This window comes from Hemicordylus capensis, chromosome 16 (assembly GCF_027244095.1).
Source record: "Hemicordylus capensis ecotype Gifberg chromosome 16, rHemCap1.1.pri, whole genome shotgun sequence".
Lineage (NCBI taxonomy): Eukaryota > Metazoa > Chordata > Lepidosauria > Squamata > Cordylidae > Hemicordylus > Hemicordylus capensis.
Window position 1 is genome coordinate 3,422,027 of NC_069672.1, and position 25,435 is coordinate 3,447,461.

A 25,435-nucleotide genomic window follows, 5' to 3' on the forward strand; every position below is an offset into this window, starting at 1 on the left:
ACAAGGCAGCTTCCTGTGTGGCTTATTTTTTCCCATTTGGTGGCTTATTAAAATTGTGTTAACTTTTGTTGCTGGGCTCTGACTTGGTATATGACAACTTCCTACGTTCGTAAGAGATATTTGATCACCCTCTTTTCCAGTGCTAGAAGCAGGGGTATATAGGAAGCTGCCATATACTGAGTCAGACCCTTGGTCCATCTAGCTCAATATTGTCTTCCCAGACTGGCAGCGGCTTCTCCAAGGTTGCAGGCAGGAGTCTCTCTCACCCTATCTTGGAGATGCTGCCAGGGAGGGAACTTGGAACCTTCTGCATGCAAGCAGAGAGGCACTCTTCCCAAAGCGGCCCCATCCCCTTAAGGGGAATATCTCACTGTGTTCACACATGTATTTATTTATTTTATTTATTTAAAATATTTCTATACCACCCAAAACCTGCGTCACTGGGCAGTTCACAATTAAAATCATTTAAAACATCAAATCAATTAACAATTAAAATCATTTAAAATATTAAAGGCCCAATATTAAAACTATAAATCTAATTAAAAGACTGGGTGAATCAATGTGTCTTCAGTGCCTTTTGAAAAGTTGCCAGAGATGGGGAGGCTCTTCTTTCAACAGGGAGCACATTCCAAAGTCCAAGGGCTTCAACGGAGAAGGCCCGTTCCCAAGTAGTCGCCAGATGAGTTGGTGGCAACTGCAGGCAAACCTCTCCAGATGATCTTAACAGGCAGTGGGGCTCATGGTGAAGAAGACGTTCTCTTAGATACCCAGGGCCTCTCCTAGATTACCTAGAGACCAACCTGGTTGCTGCATTCTGGACCAACTGCAGTTTCCGGACTATGTACAAAGGCAGTCCCACATAGAGCTCATTGCAGTAATCCAGCCTAGTGGTTAGCAGCATATGTACCACCGTTTTGAGGTCGTTCATCTCAAGAAATGGACGCAGCTGGTGTATCAGTCAAAGTTGATAAGAAGCACCTCTGGCCACTGCCTCAGCCTGCAACACCAGGGAGAGGTTCAGATCCAGAAGCTCCCCCAGACTGCGTACCTTTTCCTTCTGGGGGAGCGTGACCCCATCCAGAACCAGCAGATCAAAATCATCTCCTGAGTTCTGACCCCACACAATAAGTACCTCCATTTTATCCGGATTCAGTCTCAGTTTGTTGTCCCTCATCCAGCCCATTACTGCCTCCAGGCAGGCATTTAGAGAGGTTATGCCTTCTCCTGATGATATTGACATGGAGAAATAAATTTGAGTGTCATCTGCATATTGATAGCACCCTGCACCAAATCTCCTGATGACCTCTCCCAGCAGTTTCATGAAGATGTTAAACAACATTGGAGACAATATGGAGCCCTGATGGACACCACAGGAAAGTTCAGAATTTGAACAATTCGACCCCTACTAACTTGTCAAAGAGGCACCTTTCAACATGGTGATTCTCTTTATTTAGCAGGGGGAGAGTAACTGGCCCTCTCCACCCCCTGCACAGTACCTCCAGTGACTGTTAAAGCTGGTGTCTATCATGTTTCTTTTTAGACTGTGAGCCCTTTGGGGACAGGGATCCATCTTATTTATTTGTTATTTCTCTGTGTAAACCACCCTGAGGCATTTTTTGGAAGGGCGGTATAGAAATTGAACGAACAAATGAATGAATGAACAGCAGTCTCCAAGGGACACCATCTGGAATCTGCCAGTGAGGTAGGAGTGGAACCACTGCAAAGCAGTGCCTCCCACCACCAGTCCCTTCTGGAACGTCTAAGGATACTATGGTCAATAGTACTGAAAGCTGTTGAGAGATCCAGAAGGACCAACAGATCCAGAAGGACCAATAGTCCCCCATTCAAATGCAAACCAGGGTGGACCCTGCTTAGCAAAGGGGACAATTCATGCTTGCTACCACAAGACCAGCTCTCCCCCCTCTCCTTCTCCCATCATGGACAACTACACACCACAGACCATCCTCAGACCACAGAGCATCCACCTAGGAGATGAGCTACAGACCACAGAGTAGAACTGTCAGTTACCTTTATCTTCACATTAACAAAGTAGGGTTTGGATGGTCTTTGAGGTCATCTTATGAAACCGATTGGCAGGAAATTTGGGACAGAGGAAAAGAAAGTTTTTCCGACCCAGCCTATAATTAATCTGTGGAATACAGCCGTCAGATTGGTCTCTGGGACCATACAAAGGGACGACCACACAATACTGATTTTAAAAGAACTGTACTGGCTGCCAATACGTTTCCAGGCGAAATACAAAATGTTGGGCCTTTAACAATTTGGGGCCAAGGTTTTTAAATAAATGAAAAGCCACTGTCTTTGTTTTGTCCTTTTGGGGGCTGTGGAGGAACCAAACCTTTTGGTTTTCCGTAAATAAGCCCCTGTATTGTAAGTTGCAGTAATATTCCCAAACCTCTTCTTTTTGTAAATAGCCCTTGTATTTATTATAAAGGAATTATAAATGGCATTAATATCCCTAACACCTCTGCATGACTGTAAATAGGATTTCTGTGTTTGCAAATCCCTATGTATGTGGTGGGGGAAACTGGCAGGGTAAAGTTTAGTGTCATATTTAGAACGTCAGTTGACAGTTTGGCTTTGGAGGGGAAAGACCTTTTGAAAAATGGAGGGAAATTTGAGTTCTAATTGGATTGTTTGAAAAGATGTGGGGGCAAAAAAAATGGTATACAGAGAGTCAGTCTGCAGTAGGGATGTGCGAACAGGTTTGATGTCAAACGTGTTCGACGTCGAACCATTTCGGTTTGACCATTTGAGGTCAAACTGAACCACCCCCTGTTCAGTCCGAGGCAGCGAGGGGGTCCGCGGAGGTTCCCCCTCCCTCCGCTGGCCTCCCTTATGCCACGCAAAGGCCTATTGTGCAGGCGTGGTGGCCTCCAAAATGGCCTCCGTGTCAAGGGGGAAAGACCGAAGAGCAGGGAGCCCAGAGGGGGGGAGGGTGAACCTCCACGGACACCCCCCCCCCCGCCACTGCCTCGGACAGCTCCCCTGGAAGGGGTAAGTTTAAAAATATATAAATTGGAGGGGGAGTAACTCACAAACCCATCCTCCGCCCCCCGAACCGAACTAAGGGGGTGGTTCGAGCAGGTGCTGGACCAAACTGGCCCTGTCTGGTTCCGGTCCGGTTCGGACTCGAACCGAACCAGACCAGCTGGTTCCGTGCGCACCCCTCATCTGCAGGGGAAGCCTGGAAGCAGTTAGGGTGCTGGAGAACACCAGTCTGCAATTTGGAGAAGAACTCGGAGAAGGAGATTCTTTCTGAAGACACAGCAGGGAGTTTTTCACACGGGGCTTTTAAAGCCCTTTCACTCATATCTCCTCTAGAATTTCACTCATATCTCCTCTGGCATTCACATATCGGCCAGATTTATCCTGAAGCCCCTGCGAGTTATCAGGGAGCAGTCCGCATATGATTCGGGTTTTTCACTGCACGTTAGAGTGTTGCCCAATTTATATCCGGGGTAAAACAATCCACTGTTTGGTTTTTTGGGACAACTTCGAAATCGTAGTAAAGCTCCCCAGTCAGTTTGCAGTAAAGCCTGCTGTGTTTCAAAGTCCCTGGAGAACCAGAACACTTGCAGTTGGTGAGACCAGTCACAATTTCCCAGTCGCAGATACTCGAAACCACGATTGGGAAAACCATGATTGGCGAGGGCTGACTGTATATATAGAGTCAGTCTGCAGGAGAGGCCTGGAAGCAGTTCGAGTCCTGGAGAACACCAGTGTGCAGTTTGGAAAAGATGGAGAAGGAGATTCTCTCTGAAGACACAGCTGGAGAACCAGAGCTGAGGAATTGCCAGCACAAGCAGAGGGAATCAGTGCTGTGGCTGCAACTACTACCACTATGGATATTTATATACCACTCTTCAACCAAGGTTCTCAAACTTTGGTTTACATAGAACAATAAATAATACATAAATATGCTGGTCTCGTCCCCAAAGGGCTCACAATCTAAAAAAGAAACATAAGGCAGATACCAGCAACAGCCACTGGAGAGATGATGTGCTGGGGATGGATAGGGCCAGTTGCTCTCCCCCTACTAAACACAAGAGGATAATCACTTCAAAGGGTTATCTTGGCTCAGTTAGCCGGGGTATTTCAAAAAGAGTTGAAATCACAGAAGGACCAGGCTGGATTGAGGGTCGGGCCTGAGTGGTGGCCAGGATAAGAGTCCGCACAGCAAGCCAATTGCTAAGAAAAAGGATAACTGGGTCCAGTTTAGTATAGGTTAGTGGGTGTGTTTTTCCAACCCTGTATTCTCTCTTGTATTGCTCTTATGGTAACTGTTTTGTGTTCAAATTTTTGCTGGGTAAAGTACCCCTTATGATATTTTAATTGAACAATTCTTTTTCAAAGTAAACTTTCTTATTATATAAAAAATAGAAGCTTGTTTAATTGTCTCCATCCCACAAAAGCCTTTTCACTCTGAGTTTTTTTGTTTCTTATATTATTATCATTATAATTAAATAATAATATCAGATATTATTATTATTATTATTTTACACAGACAGGTGTTATTGACTGGTTTGTTTTATCCAGACATTGAGTCCTTCCCAAGGACCTGGGATGCCAGAATTTTATTGTCAGTGTTGTTATAGATATCGTCAGGCTGTTCCCAGTAGAGCTGCTTTTTGTAATTGGCTGACGGTGATTTCTGTGGCCCCTCTGGTGTTGAGGTGCTCTTCAGGTCTTTTGGAACTGCACCCAGGGCGCCAATTACCACTGGGATTATTTTGGTCTTTTTCTGCCACAGCCTTTCAATTTCCGTTTGTAGATCTTGGTATTTTGTGATTTTTTCTATTTCTTTGTCTTCTATTCTGCTATCCCCTGGTATTGCTATGTCGATTATTTTGACTTGTTTTTCTTTCTTCGTGACTACAGTTATATCTGGTGTATTGTGTGGCAGATGTTTGTCTGTTTGTAGTCGGAAGTCCCATAATATTTTAACATCTTCATTTTCTTCCACTTTTTCAATTTTATGGTCCCACCAATTTTTGGCTACAGGTAGCTTGTATTTTTTGCAGATGTTCCAGTGTATCATCCCTGCTACTTTGTCATGCCTTTGTTTGTAGTCAGTCTGTGTGATCTTCTTACAACAGCTGATTAGGTGGTCCACGGTTTCATCTGCTTCTTTACAAACGCGGCACTTGCTGTTTGTTGTTGACTTTTCTACTTTTACTATTATTGCATTTGTTCTTAGTGCCTGTTCTTGTGCAGCCAATATTAAACCCTCTGTTTCTTTCTTCAAGTTGCCATTCTTAAGCCAGGTCTTGGTGATGTCTGATTTTCCAGTTATATTGTGCAAATATTGACCATGCAGGGGCTTATTTTTCCATTTTTCTGCTCGGTTCTTGACTTGTTCTTTCGTGTAGGCCTGCTTTGTTTCATTGGTGTTGAATAGTTTCTCGTTATTGACCATTTGAAGTGCATCTTCTTCACTGTCCTTGATATATTCTTCAAGGCCTCTTTTCTCCTCCTCTACTGTTTGATGGACTTGCAGCATTCCTCTTCCACCTGAGCTGCGAGGGAGGTATAGCCTATCGACATCACTGCGGGGGTGCAGAGCATGATTGATGGTCATTATTTTCCTGGTCTTACGCTCTAGCGTCTCTAGCTCTGCCTGGGTCCAAGTATAGCCCAGGTGTTTATGGCTTGTATGGTGTTCCCGCCATTGAGTTTGGACTTGAGGATTTTTCTAACTCTCCTGATGTATTAACTTCCAATTTTTCTTTTAGCAATAGCAATTACATTTATATACCGCTTTATAGCCGGAGCTCTCTAAGCGGTTTACAATGATTTAGCATATTGCCCCCAACATTCTGGGTACTCATTTTACCGACCTCGGAAGGATCGAAGGCTGAATCAACCTTGAGTCAACCTTTTAACTTCAGTGTGTGCGATGTTATCAGCCTGGAGAATGCCCAAGTATTTGTAATGTTCTTTCTCTTCCAGGTTCTTGATTTTGCTTCCATTGGGCAGTTCTATTCCTTCTGTTTTTCTTATTTTCCCTCTGTTCATTATTAATGCAGCACACTTGTCTAGTCCAAACTCCATTGCTATATCGCTACTGAATATACGGACAGTGTTTAGCAGTGATTCGATTTCTGACTGGGACTTTCCATACAACTTCAGATCGTCCATGTACAGCAGATGGTTGATTTGACTTGATGTTTTAGATGTTTGGTATCCGAGGCCTGTTTTGTTTAGTATTTGTGAAACTGGAGTCATGGCGATTACAAACAAGAGAGGGGATAGCGAGTCCCCTTGGAAAATACCTCTTCTAATGCTAACCAGTCCAAGTGTCTCGCCATTGTTAACTGTGTACTCCACATGCTCATTGCTTTTTAAAATAAGTATCTTAATGTTTTTGCTGACACAAAATTAATAATAATTATTATTATTTTTATTGCAAAGGTGTAAGGCCTGTTGTAGTAGAAAAGTCATAGAAAAAGCCTTCTTGGTGGTAGCGGTGAAAGAATTTATATCACGGGGCTGGTGGGATCTGTAATTTCTCCACACAGGGTATCACAAAGCGGGGATAGGCAGCCGTTCCTCCCCAGGGATGCCTTCTGTCTTTTCATCTGAGTTGCTAGAGTTGTCGTCCTTCAGGATTCAGCTCCCTTCTTAGAAATCTCCAGGTGGTGGGATATGTTGTATGTTGAGAGCCAGCATGGTGTAGTGGTTAGTGTTAGGCGTGTGCACAGAACCGGCTGGTGCGGTCCAGTTCGAGTCCAAACTGGACCCAAACCAGACTGGGCCAGTTCGGTCCGGCACCCCCTCGAACCACCCCCCGGTCTGATGCTGTCTGGGTGGGGTTTGCTTTTTAAAAGTTTAAACTTACCCTCTCCAGGGGAGTTGTCCGAGGCGGCGAGGGTGTGTGTCCGCGGAGGTTCCCCCTCCCGCCGCCACCTACCCTTAGTCCATAAATCGGTTGTTCGGCCATTCTTCTTCTTCTTTTTTTTCCAAATTCAATTTTTATTAACTTTTAACAATAATACACAAATGGACTTCCCGCGCACCTCCCTTCGTGAAATAACAACTATAAAGTTTACCCTTATTGTAATATTAATAAAAAACACTAATTTAAACCTTTAAAATATAAAAAAGAACCACTAATCTACCCAACCTGCATTTCAAATTTCAAATCCTGCGGTTGTTCGGCCATTCTTCAGCCAGTTTTCGTCTCTCCCCCCCCCCCCCCGAAAAGAGGCCCATTGCACAGGCGTGGCAGCCTCCAAGATGGCTGGCACGCTGGGGTAAAGGCCAAAAACTGGGGATAAGTTAAACAAAAATTTAAAAAATTAAAAATTAAAACACAAACCAGAAAAAAAAAACACCTTGCGAACCCCCACAGGGTCCGGTTTCAGCCAAAACGTGTTGGTTCGGTTCAACACCGAACATTCGCGCCAAACCTGTTTGACACTGAACACGTTTGCACATCCCTAGTTAGCGTGTTGGGCTAGGATCCAGGAGACCCGAGTTCAAATCCCCGCTCAGCCATGAAACTCACTGGGTGTCTCTGGACCAGTCACTTCTCTTTCAGTCTCACCTACCTTGTTGTGTGCATCAGCGTAACACCATACACCACTCTGGGCGCCTTGGAGGAAGAGCCGGATAGAAATGTAACAAACAAAGTTTCTCATGCACCTGCACACCAATGGGTGAGCGGGATATAAATGCAATACATGAATGAATGAATGAATGAATGAATGAATGAATGAATGAATAAAATATCTCATCTGCCGGCGCATCAGTGGCGTACAACACGAAGGCATTGTGATAATACCAAGCAGGACCCAGTCTTCAGCAGGTGTGTCATAGTGGGTAGGGGTCATCCTTTGCATGAGGACTGGTTGTTACCTGCGTCTCTCTCCTTCCCCCTGGGAAATGTTGGCAAGCCGCTGTGATGTGAGGCCATTCCCGCAGTGACATTATGCAGAGCGGACTCTGTTGACTTCCTGGGTGGGAAATTTTCCGTGCACTCGTGACGGAGGCAACTGAGAAGCCCAGAATTCGAATCGGAAGGATCTGTTCCGACACCCCCACTCCACGCTCGCGGATTAATTAATCATGCATTAGTCATACGGTAATTCATCAACGCAAATGAGAATGTGATGAAATGTAATTACGGCCAGCACTTTTGGCAGCGAGCAAAAGCGTTTATTGAACATCTCTGTCTCTCCAGAGAGGCCTGAGGGCTGAGATTGCTCCGGGGAGGCTAGTGAGATGGTTCCCCCCCCCATCTATGGTTTGCATGGGAGGCATTTTTCAGGGCGCAACATGGAGGAAGTCAAAGAGTGAAGGACTGAAGTCCCCAATTCAAATTCTGCTGCAGCCCCAAACTCTTCAGGTGACTGAAAAAGGAGAGCATCCTACATCTGAGGCTGGAGGTAGCCTATAGTAGCCACTGATAGATTTGTACTCTCCATGAATTTTTCTAAGCCCCTTTTAAAGCCATCCAAGCTGGTGGCCATCACCACATCCCACGGCAAGGAATTCCATAGATTAACTATGTGCTGTGTGTGGGGAAAAATTCCTTTTTTCGGACCTACATTTCCTGACATTCAGTTGAATGGGATGACCCCTGCTTTTAGTGTGGTGAGAAAGGGGGGAAAATTCTCTCTTTTCTGTCTCTCTAAAGGTAAAGTGTGCCGTCGAGTCGGTGTCGACCCCTGGCGACCACAGAGCCTGTGGTTGTCCTTGGTAGAATACAGGAGGGGTTGACCATTGCCATCTCCCGTGCAGTGTGAGATGATGCCTTTCAGCATCTTCCTATATCGCTGCTGCCCAATATAGGTGTTTCCCATAGTCTGGGGAACATACCAGCGGGGATTCGAACTCGGAACCTTCTGCTTGTTAGTCAAGCATTTCCCTGCTGCGCTACTTAAGGTGGTGCAACCCTCCTTCCATGCACAAGTTTATCCACCTCCACCATGTAGAGGAGAGCTGGTCTGGTGGGAGCAAGCATGACTTGTCCCCTTAGCTAAGCAGGGTCTGCCCTGGTTGCATATGAATGGGAGACTAGATGTGTGAGCATTGAAAGATCTTCCCCTCAAGGGATGGAGCCACTCTGGGAAGAGAAGAAGGTTTCAAGTTCCCTCCCTGGCAGCATCTCCAAGATAGTGCTGAGCGAGATGCCTGCCTGCAACCTTGGAGAAGCCGCTGCCAGTCTGGGTAGACAATACTGAGCTAGATGGACCAATGGTCTGACTCAGTATATGGCAGCTTCCTATGTCTCCCCGCAGTTGTCTCTTTTCCAAACTAAAGAGCACCAGAAGCTGTTAGCCCTGCCTCATAAGGAAGGTGCTCCGGGCCCCTGATAATCTGGGTTGTCCGCCTCTTCTGCACCTCCTACTTTTTTGGAGTGCACCCCCAAACCTTTAGGCTGGCTATGGACTCCCCTGTGTTGGCTTATGTGCCAAGGCCTCTTTGGCGGTTCACTCTGGAGAGGTCAGGGTTGAAAAACCCTTTGCCTGTCCCTTGAACATGCTCAAAGGAGGAAGATTTCTGCCAAAACCTCTGCGGCAGACTGCACAGGTGGAGAAGGAGTTAAAAAGACATTTGCCATCGCCCAATTAACCTGTGGAATGCTCTGCCACAAGATGTGGTGACAGCCACCCGCCTGGATGGCTTTAAGAAGGGTTTAGAAAGATCAGTCCATGGAGGAGAGGTCCGTCAGTGGCTACATCTCTTTCTCAACAGTGGTTAGTCAAGGAGCAGGCCAGGAAGCCTCCCCTCTCTGGCCCCAGGGCCTGGTGCTCAAAGGTAGACTGCATCTGGACATGGGGGTTCTCTTCCTCTATTGTGCCCCTAAATACCAGTTGCAGGAGAGAGGGCATGCCTTCATCTCTTGCCTGTGGGCTTCTTGGAGGCATCTGGTAGGCCACTGGGGGAAACAAGATGGTGGACTGGATGGGCCTCCTTGGGCCTGATTCCAGCCGGGCTGTTCTTATATTCTTTATTTTGTGAGAAAAAGCATGTGGGGTTCCTGATTACGGGGGCCAGGTGGGAAGCCAGAATCATCACCCCTTTGAGGCAGGGGGAGAGTAACTGGCCTTTTAGCAGGGGGAGAGTAATTGGCCTTACCCACCCGCAGCACAGGACCTCCAGTGACTGCTGCTGGTGTCTATCTTATGTTTCTTTTTAAACTGTGAGCCCTTTGGGGACAGGGAGCCATCTTATTTATTTATTTATTTATTTATTTATTTATTTATTCTCGGTAAAACTACCTTGAGCCATTTTTGGAAGGGGCGGTATAGAAATTGAATTAATAATAATAATTATTATTATTATTATTACTACTACTACTACTACTACAGACTGACTACAAACAAAGGCATGACAAGGTAGCAGGGATGATACACTGGAACACCTGCAAAAAATACAATCTACCTGTAGCCAAAAATTGGTGGGACCATCAAATTGAAAAAGTGGAAGAAAATGAAGATGCAAAAATATTATGGGACTTCCGACTACAAACAGACAAACATCTGCCACACAATACACCAGATATCACTGTAGTCGAGAAGAAAGAAAAACAAGTCAAAATAATCGACATAGCAATACCAGGGGATAGCAGAATAGAAGAAAAAGAAATAGTAAAAATCACCAAATACAAAGATCTACCAATTGAAATGGAAAGGCTGTGGCAGAAAAAGACCCAAATAATCCCAGTGGTCATTGGCGCCCTGGGTGCAGTCCCAAAAGACCTTGAAGAGCACCTCAACACCAGAGGGGCCACAGAAATCACCATTAGTCAATTACAAAAAGCAGCTTTACTGGGAACAGCCTATATTCTGTGACGATATCTATAATAATAATAATAATAATAATAACGATACTGATAATAAAATTCTGGCACCCCAGGTCCTTGGGAAGGACTCGATGTCTGGATAAAACAAACCAGTCAATAACGCCAGTCTGACTGTGTAAATAATAATAATAATAATAATAATACCTGTGACTGTGTAAAATAATAATAAATAATAAATAATCACATGGCTCCCTGTCCCCAAAGGGCTCACAGTCTAAAAAAGAAACATAGGTTCGGCCACAGCCACTGGAGGGATGTTGTGCTGGGGACGGATAGGGCTAGTTGCTCCCCCCCTCAATAAAGAGAATCGCCACTTTAAAAAAGGTGCCTCTTAGCTCAGTTAGCAGGGGGGCTCATGGCAAGTACTGCTTTCAAGGCAAAATTGGGCAAGATTGGTGGAAATCCTATCATTCACCGGGGGTCAAATGGTGACCCTGATCCCAATCACCCCCCTACAGAGATGACTATGGATCAAACGATCCAACCGAAAGGGAATCTAGTCCAACATCTCTTGCCCAACAGTGGTCAAACAGGCCAGGAAGCTTCCCCTCTTTGCCCCCAGGGCCTGGTGCTCAAAGGTAGACTGCACCTGGACATGAGGGTTCTCTTCCTCGGTTGTGCCTCACAGCTGCTGACAGACCTCTCCACAAATGTCTCTAATCCCCCCTTAACTGGGGGAGGGCTGTGGCTCAGTGGAAGAGCTTCAATCCCTGGCAGCATCTCCAGGTCGGACAAGATTTTTTTTTTTAATAGGACAAGATTTTTTTATTGAACCAACAAACTACCAAAGCATACAGTACATTGCCAAAGCACAATTATATACAAAGTGGTTGTTTGTGCATGATATATCTACATGGGCTGGGAGAGACTCCTGCCTGCAAGCTTGGAGAAGCCGCGGTGCCGCTGCCGGTCAGTGCAGACACCGCTGACTTAGCTGGACCAATGGTCAGGCTCAGCAGCCAGCAGCTTCCAGAGTTCTTAAACCGACAGAAACGCAAAAGTGGGGCTTGTGCGTTTCTCTTGGTGGCAAACCAGGAAAAAGAGAGTTGCCTGGGGCAACTTTTCTGGGTGTGTGTGTTTTGTTTGCGGGGGGGGGGGGAGAGAATCACGTGTAAGGAACCCCCACGGGTGGGGTGGGAAGCAAGCACAGAACCCACCCACCCACTCATATTCTTGCAAGCGATGTCTAGGTCCATCCAGCAGCTAGGCAAAGCCACAGACCCCCCTCCTTCTCCCCCCCCCACTGCCACCCAGCAACACCCCCCCCCTCCCATGTTTTCTTTTCCACAGGCTGCCTCCCCTTTCCCCCTCCCCCTCCCCTAATCTCTCATACGGAATCCTGTATGTCCCCATTTTGGAAACTCTTTGCAAGAAGTGAATTTGGAAAAAAGGAAAGGGAAAAAGGGGAAGGGGGGAAAAAAAAAGCTTGCAAGCCAGGGGAAAAAAAGAAAGAAAAAGGAAAGAAGAAAGCTTTTTGCAGGAAAGAAGGGGTGGGGGGAGAGAGGGAAGGAGGAGGAGAGCCACTAAGATCTCCCCCATAAGAATTTTATATTTTGGGGGGGGGGAGATCGGTGGCAAAGGAGGGGTTTTTTTCCTTCCTCTTCCCCCCCTTTTGCTGTGTGTGGATCTCATGGAAATAACCCACCTCCTCTGGCTGGCTGGGCTCAGGCTGCTTGCAGAAACCAGAAGTGAACAGGCGGGCGACCCGGAAGGTTTGAACTAAGCCTTCTTATAACCACCCATCAAGTGGGGGGGGGAGGAGAGGGGGGGGAGCCAAAAAGGGCGAAAAAAAGCAGCCAGACAGGCAGACCATCCCAAGATCGCCCTGGGTGGGGGTGGGGCGCTGCATGGAGGGGGGGCACAGCCACCCCCCTCCTGATAAACTTGGGTGGCTTCATTTCTCCCCCTTCCATGTCTCCCTTTTCCTCCTCCCGTCTGACCCCCCCGCCCCCCCAAAAACTCTCTCTGCAATTGAAGGTGTGTATCTTTCTTCTTATGCTTTTTGCAAGAGCCCCCCCCCCGGAAAAAAAGAAAAGAAAAATTAGATCTTTAAAATGATGATGATGATGATAAATGCCTGTAGTCTTTCAGGCCAGTGATTGCATTGCAGCCGGAGGGGGGGGGGGGGCTACGGGGGGGGGGAGAGAAGGGAAGAAAAGGAGAGGGGGAAAAAAAAAGGCAGCTTGGAGATGGATCCCCCCGTAGCAAAGTTGCATGATCTCGCCTGCCTGTGTGGGTCTCTCTCTCTCGCCTTGCAGATGCATGTCAGTTTCAAGCGAGGCTTGGAGAATAAAATCCAAGCTGGGTCTTGCAGATTTGCGTGCATGCATTTTGCAGCCGATCTGTGTCCGGATCGGAGTCGGGGGGGGGTGTCTTCCCGTGGCCCCCCCTCTTCCCCCCCCCACGTAATGAAGCTTGGGCGGGTGGAGGAGGAGGGAGGAGGAGGAGGGAAAGAGGAAGCCCAAGTGGGGAGCCCATTTTCTTGCTTGCAGACGGATCTCTTGGCTGGATTGCGATTTCCGAGTGGAGCATGTGTATTGGTATAGGAAGTGTCTCTCTCTCGCTTCTCTCTCTCTCTCTCTCTGTTTTTTTTTTTAATAAATAAAAGCCGGGCAATTCAAATGGGAAAAAATATAAATATATATAAAAATAAAATACCCCTTTTGGTGCACTTCTGCGGCCAGCAATGCTTTGGACGCCTCCCAGAGCAACCACCGCGCTGCTTTTTCTTTCTCTTTCCCCCCCTCCGACTTTCTAGTTGTTGTTTTTTTGTGGCTGCCTCAATCCCATTTTTTTCTTCTTCTTCCATTTTTTTTTTTTAAACCTTCCCCGCTTGGACTAGGCAAGCTCCAGATTTCTCCCCCTTTTCCTTTTTTTTTTTTTTTTTTGCAGATCTGCAGAATATGGCGTCCTGGTTGGCGTTTAAAATAAGCGAGGCTGCCATTTTTCTTTGCCTTTTGTCTGCAAATTTTAATAAAAACTGTCTGAGAATGGGGGGAGAGGGGAGAAAGGGGGCGCCTAAAGGGGGTATTTTGTTCTGTTGTTCTTCTTTTTTTTTAAGTGAGGGGGGGAGATCTTCCATGCTTTGCATTATTTGTGTCTGTATATGTATGGGATGTTGCCTTGTGGGGCTTTATTTTTTGTCCTTGCACTGAGAATTGCCTGTGAATTCCACTTTTTTTTTTTTTTTAGCATAAATTAAAGAGGAAAGGACTATTTTGAGAGCTGAAGTGAACTTATGCAAAAGTTGGCTAGGCAGATATTCTGTGCAGGGAGGCGAAAAGCCTCCTAAACTAACCCTGATCTGTAATCTTTATTATTTGGTTTTCCCCTCCCTTTGGTGTATTTAATGGGGGGGGAGTTAATTGAATCTGATGGTACTTCCTTTTTATTCAAAATGTGGGGTGTGTGTGTGTGTGTGTGTGTCTTTTCAGGAAGGTGGGTTTTGGAAAAATGTCTCCTTCCAAAAATAGAGTTTAGGAATGCCACGTTTGCTAGAGGGATAGTTTTGGAAATTCGCTGCTTGAACTGGAATGTGCTATTTTCATAGGGTGGAATCTGCAGCTTAAAAAAAAAAAAGTTGACTCCCCCCCCCGCTGCTGCCTTTTACCTGTTTGCAGCTGTGCACAGGGAGAGAGAAAGAGATCTGTGCTTTATAGGGATATTGATTTCATGTGTGTCTCTTTTCATACGTGTGACGTTGGTATAGACAGCATGTGTAAAGCACAGGCTCCCCCCCAAAAGTGGTGACCAGGAGGACAAGTGTGGATTTATTTTTGGAGCAGGTTGCGGGGGCCGGGGAGGGATGGTTAAGAAAGGTTTGGGGGCACGTTAACTTGCAGTGCATAAATCCATTTCCTTGGGTGTGTTTGCATTTCCCAGTTGCCGCCTTAATGTCCAAATTGCGATCTCTTCTCCTCCAGTGCCGCTGAGTCGGTCTTGATCGATTGCCTGTTCTGAAGTGGGCCGGTAGCAAAGGCCTCTGAAAGGTGGTGGCGCGTTTTGGGGCGGAAGGCACACAAGTCCGGGCCAGCCGGGGGCAAATCTGGGAACTGGTTTCAATGCCGCTGTGCGGGGTCAGTCACATTGGCCTATCGGATGTGTGGCGAGGAGTCAGAAAGGCTTCTGGGGAGAGGCTCTGCCTTTCCCTCCACCCTTGCTGGTGTCTGAGGGATGCAGGCCTTTAGGTTGCGCGCGGAACTTTTCTGTTCAGTGACAAGTTGCATGTGCCCAAGTTTGCTCAGTGGTGCTACCTTTTGGGCTCTGCGTGCCTTTGGTTGGAGAAAGTTTTGGTGTACTTTGCGGAGTGGGCGTTGCTTCACGTTTCGGGGCCTGGGTTCAAGCCATATTCATGGCCAAAGGGATCAGGTCGGTGAGTGAAGAAAACAAATGTGTAGACCCACACCAACATGGTGTGCGGGGGGGGGGGCGGTTATATAAGGGTACTTTTGTCTGTATGTATGAACTCTTGTGCTTTATAAATTCCTGTGCTACCAACACGTGATGGGAAGAAGCCATTGCAGAGTGGCCGCCAGGCTAGACTGGGAATGTTGTCATTTCCCAACTGGGTGAGACCTGTCAGTGTGCTGCCAGAAATAAACTAGAGCCCCAAATATAGGGGCTCTATAGAGGAGGCTGCCCGTAGCATCTCTGCATGAGTCGCTACTCTGGCCTTGCCTTCTTCCAGTCAGATTTTGCTGGGGGTGTATGATCTGGCCTCGTCTCTTTATTTGGTATGAGGGATCTTTGGGTTCCCTCAAACACATCTAAATTACTTGAATTTAGAGGAGGCTTTTTGTTGCAATTCTGCATGACTCACTGCTCCTTCTAATGATGAGGTGGCGCACCCAGAATAAAGTCTCATACAGACGGTGGACTCCCTCGGGGCTGGATAATCTCCACGCTTTCACACCCAAAACCTTTATGGGGTGAAGAGTGAAGTGAACCTCCCATTGTAATTCATGAGCAAGCCTGTCTCCGCTACCCAAGTTTGGGAGATTCTGCCTTAATATAAGAATTGAGCCTGCCAAATGTCACATTTGTGTTTGGTGGAGTAAATGTGGAAAGTTATAACCCCAGCTGATGCCTGTTACTGCCTTTCCACCCCTTCTGTTGGGGAAAGGGGTTCTCAAAGTTGGGTTCTCAGGCGGTGGACTACAACTCCTATCATCCCCAGCCCCAGTGACCAAGGGCAGGAGTTGATGGGATTTGTAGTCCAATAACATCTGGGGGCCCAAGTTTGAGAACTCCTGCCCTACAGTATTTCATACGCTGTTCAAAACAGCTTCGTCTTCATGTGCACGTGTTCGCGACACATGCGCAGTAAAGACAAGATTCATCCTTTCTCTGGCTGTCCCCTTGAAAGGTGTAACTTCTAAATATGCTAAATAAGTGTGCTAAATAAAATGAATGAATGAATAAACAGCCTTGAGAAGAGGCCTAAAACATGAAGCAGGTCAACTCTAGTAACAGATATTGTTAGGGATTGTTTTTAATGAAAGGCGGTAGGTATATAAATTTAACAATAAATAAAGATAAATAAAAAAGACCATTTTAAGAAGGCACCACGTGGGACAAAAAAAGGATTTGCCAGGGACACAGAGCAGAAAATACGGACCGTCCCTGATAAACAGGGACGGCTGGAGAATTGGAGGAGGCAGGGGGTGATGGGAACCGTAGTCTTACAACATCTGGCGACCCAGTTCTGAGCATTTTTGCGGTAGGGGGATCGAACACTGGCGATGGTCAGAAATGTTTTTTTCCTCCACTGGCAAGCCCTGGCGACAGTAATTTGTGCCTTTTTTAACCTCTCGTTTGGATTACTGTAATGTGCTCTACCTAGGATTGCCTTTTAAAACGATTCGGAAGCTCCAACAAGTCCAGAAAGTAGCAGCCTGCCTCCTCCTGGGTGGCTGTCGATTTGATAGTGTCACACCTCTTTTATGGTCACCGCACTGGTTGCCCGTTCGCTTGCGGGTCCAATCCAAAGTGCTGGTTCTCACTTACAAAACCCTTATGGGCTTAAAAGTAAAGTGTGCCGTCGAGTCGGTGTCGTCTCCTGGCGCCCACAGAGCCCCGTGGTTGTCTTTGGTAGAATACAGGAGGGGTTGACCATGGCCTCCTCCTGCACACTATGAGATGATGCCTTTCAGCCTCTTCCTAGATCGCTGCTGCCCGATATAGGCATTTCCCATAGTCTGGGGAACATACCGGCGGGGATTTGAACTGGCAACCTCTGGCTTGCTAGTCAAGTCATTTCCTGCTGCGCCATTAGGTGCCTGCTAGCCCCTGTATATCTCTGGGATTGCCTCTCTTGGCTGGTTGTATCCCATCCTGTGAGGTCATCTCCCTTCGTGTCCCAGGCCCTGGTGTAGTGCATTGTGCCTGGCCTCGTAGGAGGGCGTTCTCTCTGGCCGCCCCTCTTCTTTGGAACCCTCTTGCCCCCCAGATTCATTCAGCCCCCTCCTTAGTAGCTTTCAGTTCCCTCTTAAGTTGTGCGCATGTGCACGCACTCACACATTTTTGGATGTCCACTCAGTTAATTTTAGATCCCGCTCAGGTTGAATCAGGAAGCCCCCCTCTGAATGCATGTGCTCGCTCTCTCGCTCTCTCTCTCTCTCTGTAAACTGCTTTGGAAACTTACGTTGAAAAGTGGTATATAAATATTTTTTGTTGTTGACACTGCCACCCAGAACAAAACTCATTCCGCACACAGATGAAAACAATTAGAAGACGGCGCTCAAGACCTACCTTTTTCGCTCTTTAATTTTTTTAAAAAAAAATATGATTGCGATTGTTATTGTCCACCGCCTAGACTCTTTGGAGGAGGCAGTATCCAAGACATTTTTAATAAAGCAAAGTAAAATGTTGGGCGTGAAGCTGTCCTTTGGGGCGACCGTTTCAGGAAGCTGCAGGGGGGATCGAGCATTGGCGGTGGTCGGGGGAAGTTGGGCGCGGAGCTCTCTTTTGGGGGGACCGTTTCAGGAAGCTGTAGGCGTCCCAGGAGGTGCCGTTGTTGGCAGTTGGGAGGATTTTGCTTGCAGGCGCCATATCGAACACCAACCTGACGTAGCATCGCCCTGGGACGTTGTGGGGCAAAAATGGAGGCAATTGGTTGGTGGCCACCGAGAGAAGTCAGAAAGACCCGCTGCTGCTACTCAGGGAGGTCCCGGCATGAACCTAAGCGGGGCCTGGATGCTAAAGGCCCCTCAAACCTAGAGGCGGTCCTCATCCCGAGGATCCCCTCCCTTTATTAGTCCCACTCGCTCTTCTTTCTGAGAGCCTGGCAAAGGACTCTGTCCCCTCCTCTCCAGAGTGAACAACAGTCATAGGAACATAGGAAGCTGCCATATACTGAGTCAGACCCTTGGTCTGTCTAGCTCAGTATTGTCTTCACAGACTGGCAGCAGCTTCTCTAACGTTACAGGCAGGAGTCTCTGTCTCAACCCTATTTTTGGAGATGCTGCCAGGGAGGGAACTTGGAACCTAGATGCTCTTCCCAGAGCGACTCCATCCCCTGAGGGGAATATCTTGCAGTGCTCACATGTGGTCTCCCATTCATATGCAACCAGGGCGGACCCTGCTTAGCTAAGGGGCCAAGTCATGCTTGCTACCCCAAGACCAGTTCTCCTTGACAGTCGATTGCTGACATCAGCGCATGGTCCAACACATGCGCAGATGGGAATTTCTGTTTGCTCGGGGTTGGGGGGGTTGGGGGCCCTTTGCCTGTCCATGGGGTGTTCTGAATCGGGCGAGCCAATTATGGAGCTGTGAATCGCCTTGGGACCGAGTTATAGGGCTGCATGAAAATGTGTTCTAAAAAACAGGCTCCAATGAGTTGCCCAGGGCCTCCCTGGGAATCCCTGTGCCATTTTGAGAATGTTTCTAACCAATTATTACCATGATCATCTGAGGCAGAAGGAATCATGCATTGTTCCCTTCCGTTCTGGCCAAATTGACCCAAAGCCCTTCATGATAAGGATTCTCATCCTCAGGTCCCCAGATGTTGTTGGACTACAACTCTCATCATCCACAGCCCTCAGGCCGCTTAATGCAGGCTAGTGCTCTTGCATCTGCAGAATGGGAGTAATAGATTTGCATTTGGTTGCCTACCCTGGTGAACTACTGGAGTTTGGGTCATAGTATTTTGCCCTCTTCGCCTCCCCTGCTAACTGGGCAAAGAGGCAGCTTTTAAAAACGGTGATTCTCTTGTGTTTAGCAGGGGGAGAGCAGCTGGCCCGATCCATCCCCAGCACAGCATCCCTCCAGGGGCTGTTGCTGGTGTCTGTGTTTCTTTTTAGATTGTGAGCCTTTTGGGGACAGGGAACCGTTTTTGTTTGTTATTTTTCTGTGTAAGCCACTTTGGAAACTTTTGTTGGAAAGCAGTATATAAATATTTGTTGCTGTAGTAGTGGCAGTAGTAATAGTGTGTAAACACACTCGCGATTCACATTTTTCAGTGCGGTTCTCCCTCACCTCTGGACTTGACTACTGTAATGTAATCTCTGTGGGCTGCCCTTGAAAAAAGCACCCAGCCGCTTCAGCTGGTTAGGAACACAGGCAGCTGCCTTAGACTGCGCCAGGCGATTGGTCCGTCTAGCTCAGGATTGCCTACACTGACTGGCAGCATTTCTGCAGGGTTCCAGGCAGGAGTCTCTCCCAGCCCTCTCTGGAGATGCTGCCAGGGAGGGAACTTGTAACCTTCTGCATGCAAGCAAGCAGGTGCTGTTCCCCTGAACAATGGCCCCATGTCCTTAAGGGGAATATCTTACAGCATTCACATGTAGTCATCCATCCGAATGCAAACCAAGGCAAAGTCTGCTTAGCAAAGGGGACGATCCATGCTCGCTGCAGTAAGACTGGCTGTCCACCAGTCTGGAGAAGATGCAGGTGGCTGGATCCTATTTATTAAATTCGTTGTCTGTGGGTTTGTATTGGAGCTCAGTGCAGAGGTACAGGTTTTATCTCTGGGATTCTGTATGGCCTTTACCTTGCTTATCAGGGTCATGGGGGACTGTTTAAAGTGATGCCTCTCTTAGGAACATCGGAAGCTGCCATATACGGAGTCAGGCCCTTGGTCCATCTAGCTCAGTATTGTCTACACAGACTGGCAGCGGCTTCTCCAAGGTTGCAGGCAGGAATCTCTCTCAGCCCTCTCTTGGAGATGCTACCAGGGCAGGAACCTGGAACCTATATGCTCTTCCCAGAGCGGCTGCATCCCTTAAGGGGAAGATCTTACCATGTTCACACTTCTAGTCTCCCTCTTCTTCTGAGCAGGGGGAGAGCAGCTATTCACCCCAGCAGCAGAGCGTCCCCCTCCCAGTAGCTGCTACTAGTACCTCCCTGCTAGTGTTTCCTTTTGAGATTGTAAACTCTTGGTGGGCAGGGAACTTCAGGCCATCTTGTGCCACAAGGTTTGGAAATCAGCTCTGCTAATTGGGCCAAGGGGCACATTTTCAAGCGGGGGCTCTTTTCTGTTTAGCAGGGGGAGAGCAGCTGTCCCTATCCAACCCCAGCGCAACATCCCTCCGGTGCCTGTTGCTGGGGTCGCCCTCATTATCTGTGTCTTTTTTGACTGCGAGTCCCTTTGGGACAGAGAGCCGTATCAATTAATTAATTAATTAATTAATTTTAATATCCCGCTCTTCCTCCAAGGAGCCCAGAGCAGTGTAATCCAGCAATCGAGGATCACCAAGTGTTCCCAATGTGCTCTGTTTAACGACTCAGGTCCTGATCCAGGTACCTCTGCTGAACAAGGTTCAGAGGGTGCCCTCTAGGAGCGGGGTCTTTTCAGCAGTGGCACCAATGCTTTGGAGCATTTCCCTACAGACGATCCCAGCGTCTGCAGACGCGGAGCCAAAACCTAGCTCTTCCGAAGGTCCTTCCAGTTGACCCAAGGTGGGATACTGAGCCTCTCTCTCGGGCGTTCTGGGTTGATTAATTTCAGATGCTTTGCTTCTCGCTAATGTTGTGGTTCTTTTTTGTAAGCTGCCAGACTTGTGTGGTGGTGTTGCTGCGGTTGTTCGACGCTTTTGTCGGTATCCGTTTGGGTTGCTTTTTGTTGCGATTCTGCCGCTCTTTGATTGCAGCGTGTTTGTTTTGCAGCTTGATGTCTGTTAACCACCTTGAGTTTGTTTCTTGACAAAGAAGGATGGGATATGCTTCTTTGACACAGGGCTACTAATTATAAGTCGCTCAAAGTACAGCAGGTGGAGTGAAAAGCCAAGAAGCGATTCTTCTCTCGCAGAATACAGGCCGTGTTTGGGGGGACACTGACCCCCTCTCAGATTGGAGGGCCCATCTTTGCGGGGGGTGGGCAGCCATTTGCTTTCCCCAAAGCTGAACGCAACTCCTTACAAGGCGAAAGCTAGTGCATCAGGGACACATCCAGATGTTCTCCCAGTTATGCTAGTGGTCTGCTTTACCATAGGAACATAGGAAGCTGCCATCTACTGAGTCAGACCATTGGTCCATCTAGCTCATTGTTGTCTGCACAGTCTGGCAGCGGCTTCTCCAAGGTTGCAGGCAGGAATCTCTCTCAGCCCTCTCTTGGAGATGCTGCCAGGGAAGGAACTCGGAACCTTAGATGCTCTTCCCAAAGCAGCTCCATTCCCTAAGGGGAAGATCTGACAGCGTCCACACATGTAGTCCCCCATTCAAATGCAAACCAGGGCAGGCCCTGCTTAGCAAAGGGGACAATTCACACATGCTGCCCTTAGACCAGACCACCCCCACCCCGCATGGTGCCAGGGACACTATGTCGAGTATTCAGCTTCGGCCGAAGCTTCACACGGGCCCAATAAACAATTAGGGGGCTGCAGGGGGAAATGACTCGATTATCAAGCCAGAGGTTGCCGGTTCGAATCCCCCACTGGTATATTCCCCAGACTTTGGGAAACCCCTCTATTGGGCAGCAGCAATATAGGAAGATGCTGAAAGGCATCATCAAAACGTCTCTGTCAAGAAACCTTCCATTGGGTACCTGGGAGGATGTGGCTTCTCACTAGCAAACGTTGACGTTGGGTGCTAAGACCCGAGGGCAGACCGATCTCTTAGAGGCCGGAAACCGTCCAGACCAGGAGTTTCTGGGATCCTCCAGTTCAGGGATCCTCCTCTGGGTGCATATTTTGAGTTCACTGGACCCTTCAATTATGCAATTAATTGATTTCCCATGCTTTGGGGATTACCTGTAATTAATACCTCGAGTGTTGTTTGTGCAGGTTTTTTTCCAGGTTTATGTTTGGTAGCAAATTATTCCTATATAACTTGCAATTAGATACGTGTAAAAACTTAAGCAGTAACACAGAAAGTATCTGTGCATAAACATACCGTTGCAGATAAACATGGCTGGGAGCTCTGAGCTTCCAGGATGTGTAGAATCCTGATTCTGACACCTGGAAATCTGAAAATGTGGTACAGGCAGGACTCGCGCCTAAAAATCTCAAGAGTTGGGAATAGTCTGTTTCTGCAGAGGAGATGATTTTGCTCCCTTTAGATCAGGGTTTCTTAACCCTGGGCCCCCAGATGTTGATGGACTACAACTCCCGTCATCCCCAGCCACAATGGACATGGCTGGGGATGATGGGAGTTGTAGTCCAACATCATGGGGCCCAAGGTTAAGAAACCCTGCTTTAGATGAAAGGCATCTTGAGCAAGTTTCCAGTTTGCCGTGGGCCATCGATGACTAGTGAGAATTGTAGGTGATCAGTCAAAGGACGTTTTTGGAATTTGAGAGCGTTTGGTTCGTTCTCTTCTTTTACCTTGTAGATGTGACGGAGGGCTATAGGGCTGCTGAAGATATTTTGGGGCTGGGAGCTGTTCGGAATTATTAGCGGTGCTAAGCTGGTGTGCTTTTAAGAGCTACCAGCAACTCTGGAGGGAGGAGAGTTGGTCTTGTGGTAGCAAGCATGAATTGTCCCCTTTGCTAAGCATGGTCTGCACTGGTTCACATTTGAATGGGAGACTGCATGTGTGAGCACTGTACGCTATTCCCCTTAGGGGATGGGGCCGCTCTGGGAAGATCACCTGCCTGCTTGCGTGCAGATGTTTCCCAGTTCCCTCCCTGGCAGCATCTCCAAGATAGGGCTGAGAGAGATTCCTGCCTGCAACCTTGGAGAAGCCGCTGCCAGTCTGTGTAGACAATACTGAGCTAGACGGATCAAGGGTCTAACTCAGTACATGGCAGCTTCCTATGTGCCTCCTTAGTTTCATAGTACCTAAAACCTTTCCTAAGAATCGCACAACACCTTGCTGGATCAGACCAAAGGTCCCCACCATGGCCAAGAAGATACCTCCAGGAAGTCCAAAAGCAGAGCAGGAAGGCAACAGCTTCTCCTCGCTGTCCCCGCCCCCCTTAACGTTTGGTATTGTGGGTAAATTGCTCCTGTACATGGAGGCTCCATCTAGCCCGGATACAGAATAGCTATCGATAGGCCTGCCCTTTACTGGGAATGTGTCCAGTTGCCCTTTGAAAGCATTTCTAAAAGCACAAACCATAATTAAAAGTATAAAATGAGCAAAGCTGGATTGCCTGCAATATGAATGTGTGATTCTCTTGTAGGTTTTAGACCGGGGGTTCCCAACTTTTGGCTTGCCAGGTGTTGATGACCGCAAGCCCCGTTATCCTGCACCACAGTGGGCAAAGACTTTCTCCCTAAAGGCTCAAGGCCATTGTGGCTGGGATGATGGGAGTTGTAGGCCAGTGTCTGGGGAACCAAGATTGAGAACCTTTGCTTTGGACTCGAGAAAGGTGTGACGTAGCTGCAGGGTCCCCCAGATTTTTGATAGCGGAGGCACAGAGTTTTGTGAATTGAAATCGAGAGCATGCCCCTCTCTTAGGCTCTCCACAAAGGTTTCCTTAAAATAAAATAAAAAACTTTTAAAAATTGGCTTCTTCACACAATCGTTTGGATCTGGGTTTAATGTGGGTTACCAACATTAGTGTGATTGTGTGAACTCACGCCAAGGTGGGAATCCTGGGCAAGAGACCCCTTTGGCATGGCTTCACACAATCGCCTCTGTGTTGTTCACCGAGTTTTTAACCCAGCCTTCAACTGGTGATCAGGAGGGCGTTCACGCGCCTTCCACCCTGGGGCCAGGATCATGTTTGTGCTCAGGCTGGCTGCCTGACTCACGAGGGATTCCCCCAAAGCACTGCACTCACCATGCGGTGCATTATGGGATATCTGGCGACCGGGACCATTTTCCCGGCCTCTGGGGATATGCGCTGTTTGAAGCAGTGTGAGTCATGTGGGAGCTTTGCAAGTTGCGCCCCACACAGTCAACTTCTGATCATCTGTTGGTTCAAACCTGACTCACCCCCCAGAGACCTTCCCTGCCTCAGCGGCGATAGTGAGAATGTTGTTGTTCTTATTATTAAACATATTTTTATACCACCCAAAACATGCATCTCTGGCTGGTTTACACTTAAAATCATTTAAAACATCAAATCAATTAAACAATTAAAATCATTTAAACATTCAATGATTTAATGAGAGTAGCCTTTCTATTGTGTGAACGGGCCCCACAATCACTGGAATGTAGGTTTGACGTTGGTAGCCGACATTACCATGATTGTGTGAATCCACACCAAGATGGCTGATGTTGGTTTGTGTCCCGAGATGAATCTGAGATTTCCATATTGGCGTGGGTACACACGATCACACAAATGTCAGTTACTGACTTTAAGCCTTGGTTCAAATTATTGTGTGAACCAGGCCCATGTAAACAAGACAACGGTTTCCTTTTTGAGTACGTACGTATATATGTATGTATGTATTAATATGAAAACCACTTTGGAAACTTTTTTTGAAAAGCAATGTATAAATATTTGATGTAGTAGAATTAGTCAAGGCATAAAGTTATGCCGTCGAGTTGGTGTCAGCCCTAACCCTGACGACCACAGGGCCATGCAGTTTTCTTTAGGAACATAGGAAGCTGCCATATACTGAGTCAGACCTTTGGTCTATCTAGCTCAGCGTTGTCTTCACAGACTGGCAGCGGCTTTTCCAAGGTTGCAGGCAGGAATCTCTCTCAGCCCTCCCTTGGAGATGCTGCCAGGGAGGGAACTTGGGACCTTCTGCTCTTCCCAGAGTAGCGGCTCCATCTCCTGAGGGGAAGATCTTCCAGTGCTCACACATCAAGTCTCCCATTCATATGCAACCAGGGTGGACCCTGCTTAGCTAAGGGGACAAGTCATGCTTGCCACCACAAGACTAGCTCTCCTCTTTGGTAGAATACAGGAGGGGTTGACCATTGCCTCCTCCCACGCAGTATGAGACAATGCCTTTCAGCACCTTCCTGTATCGCTGCTGCCTGATATAGGTGCTTCCCATAGTCGGGGAAACATACCAGTGGGGATTCAAACCGGCAAGTTACTTCCCCGCTGTGCCATTACGTGGCTGGTGGTCAAATTCCCACACCACCAGTGGGCCAGTCTTTCTTTCTTTAACCCACCTCACAGGGTTGCTATGAGGAACCGTATATGCCACCCTGAGCTTCTTGGAGGAAGGCCGAGATAAAAATATCTTTCAGAATAAATCTGGAAGCACGGAAGGATCATGTGTGCAGGAAGTTGCTTGGCGTTGTGGACAGCAGCCAGTT

General features: G+C 47.6%; 1 protein-coding gene across 8 annotated transcripts in view; it reads left to right on the forward strand.

The window, feature by feature from the left end:
• Positions 1-25,435, forward strand: part of ZNF362 (zinc finger protein 362) — a 91,427-nt gene that overhangs the window by 17,198 nt on the left and 48,794 nt on the right. For 2 of the 8 annotated variants that reach the window (XM_053281514.1, XM_053281523.1), the window contains exon 1: positions 12,192-12,546. The exons of 1 other annotated variant lie outside the window; for it this stretch is intronic. The gene's annotated coding sequence lies outside the window, so the exon portion shown is untranslated. Of the gene's footprint in view, positions 1-12,191; positions 12,547-12,629; positions 12,812-13,267; positions 13,375-15,171; positions 15,207-25,435 lie in introns of those variants that run through there. 5 more of the 8 variants (XM_053281522.1, XM_053281516.1, XM_053281515.1 and 2 more) reach the window with 5 other exon arrangements.